We start from the raw sequence: 2,690 nt of genomic DNA on the forward strand, positions 1-2,690 counted from the left end.
TTACACTACTAAATTAGGGACGGCTAGCACAGATAGCCCTCGAGTAGCTTTGTGCGGAATTCAAAAACAAACAAACAAAACAAATTATTTCTCAAGAAAAACTAAGTTAAGAGATCTTAACTGATTCCTTGAGAAAACCCTTCTGTTAACTCTTTCCAGTGAGTGACGATGTCCGTTCTTAAGTAATGAAATCACACTGTACAAGGTGTTATAATTTAGGTTCGTTCTAATGATCCATGAATAAAAACAAACAAACTCAAAGAACACTTTTCAATGTTAATGTTCTACATCAATATCTTTTCATGTTGTTTTTTTTTACGGAAGAGCTTAAATTAATAATAATTATAATAAGATAACTCGTCTGTATTCACATCTATTGAGTTGTTTATATTTCGCAGTTAACTACCATATTTGTTCTGCATTGGAACAGTGGTAATTCTTGGGATTTATAACTGTAGAAACCGGATTTCGATACCCCTGATTAACAGAGCACAAATAACCCATCGTATAGCTTTGTGCCTAAGTACAAATAAGTCACCATATATAGTATTTGACTTAAAATGATAACATTCACCATTTCCTATTAAATAGTAATAACAGTAGCTTCAAATTAGAATATCTTAACGACTTGGTGAAGAAATGGAGTTTAAGATTGAGCTAAACACGTTTTTTTCGGGAAGTTCGACAAGTCTGTTTCATAGATCGTGGTTGATTAGTTTTACTATATCCTGTGATTATTTTGTTATTAAATAAAAAAATCATACGGGTTTAACTTGGTGAAATAGTAGAAATATCATGATAACTACATGAGAGTATGTTTTGAGTCATGCATGACTAAGTGTATATTTATGATATAAACCTTCGTTTGTATGACAATGTTTGTTTACAAATCTCTTCATCGAAGTCTATTTACTTATCATTGTTGCCACGGTAAGTCGTTGTTTGTTTAAAATGTATTTTGTATCGATATTTCTACTGATACCTGTTCATCTGTATTTATGTTATTATTTGTTCAACAATTTTATCTTTAATATCCGTACTTACCTACAGCTGGCTCCTAGGTGTCTCATTGGTAGGTTTGAGGGCTTATAAAGCGAGAAATCGGGTTTTGATACCCGCGGTAAGGAGAGAACATATAGCTCATTGTGCAGCTTTTTGATTAACGGTAAACTAACAAACAGAAACTTATATGCATTCATCGGTCTATATGACAGTTTCGTTGACAGTTTTCTATAGATATTTCTAATTATTCATACCTGTCTGTTTGTGCATGTCATTATTTTTCTAAATAGCTGTTCTATCTAAATCTTTAGATACACATATCTATTCATTTATCAATATACAATTGTTTATTTAATAATCTGCTTATCAGTATCTATCTATTTATGTATATATCTGTCCGCTCGTTCATATTTCATTGTCTTAAAACACCTTTATCAATATCCCCTCACTCGAATGTGTCTGTCCGTTTACATGTGTTTATAGATTTATTAATTTACCTATACCTGTTTGTCTCTGTATATCACTGTTTGGTTAACAAATTGGTTCATCAAAAACATCTACTCGTACCTGTCCATCCATCTACATATTCGTCTCTCTTTCAGCTTATCCCATAACTGTTTGTCCGGCGGTATACTATTGTTTGTAAACAATCGGATCATTAAAAAATGTGTACTTGCCAATATTTGTCTCTTTGTTTGTCAGTACTTTGTTTGTACTTATGCTTAGTATGACCTATCTTCAAGTAATAGGTTCGAATCCCGTCATCCAACATGGTGACTTTTTCAGGCATAGGAGTGTTATAACATTACGGCTAATACCACTGTTTATTGATAAAGAGAAGCTCAAGAGCCTTCCCTCTAGTCTATTACTTTTAAATCACAGACGACTAGAGAGAAATTCCAAAAACAATTAAATATTTGTACTTATATATACATCCGTTGGTCTGTCTACCTTCCTATCCTCCTATATGTGGACGTACTGTTCTGTTGACCACGTTCTTCATACAGATAACCATATTCATTTTTTTTTCACAGGTCCATCTGTACAAATATCTGCTCAGTTATGTGTAGTTATATAATTATTTATATTTCCATTTACATATGTTGAGGAACAGGTTCGTGCTATGGCAGGTCTTCCGGTGGACAACGGAAGTCTTAGGATTTATAACGCTTAAGTTAAGGGTTCGATTCCTCTCGATGGACACAGCAGATATCACAATGAGGCTTTACTATAAGCAAATACACGGTTTATGGCAGAACTCTGAAGTTCGTTACTTTCATGTGTGGGTGCGTTATAAAAGTAACAGTTAACCCCTTAGTTTGGATGGTGGGTGATGGGATAGTTTTTTATCTTTCTGTATATATTTCTCTGTGTTAGTTTTGTTTTACTTCTATTAACAAGTTCTGTTGCTTAAATACAATTTAAATACAAATACAGTTCAAAATTATTATCGTAATTAAAGGTTCTTGCCTCTTTTCATTAGAATACACGCCCTCGCATCGGCACCAAGGATATTTTCAAACGTGCTCATAAAAGCAAACAAGGCCGAACAAGTTATTACGCTCCAATCATTTTCTACTCGATCACAGAGGAAGTGAGTTGAACAGTTTTTATCAACACTGTTACTGCAGTTAAGGAAAACTGGATAAACAAATTAAACTACAATCAAGCATACTAATTAAATAAAA

The sequence above is a fragment of the Tachypleus tridentatus genome, chromosome 5 (assembly GCF_004210375.1).
Source record: "Tachypleus tridentatus isolate NWPU-2018 chromosome 5, ASM421037v1, whole genome shotgun sequence".
NCBI classification, from domain to species: Eukaryota; Metazoa; Arthropoda; class Merostomata; order Xiphosura; family Limulidae; genus Tachypleus; species Tachypleus tridentatus.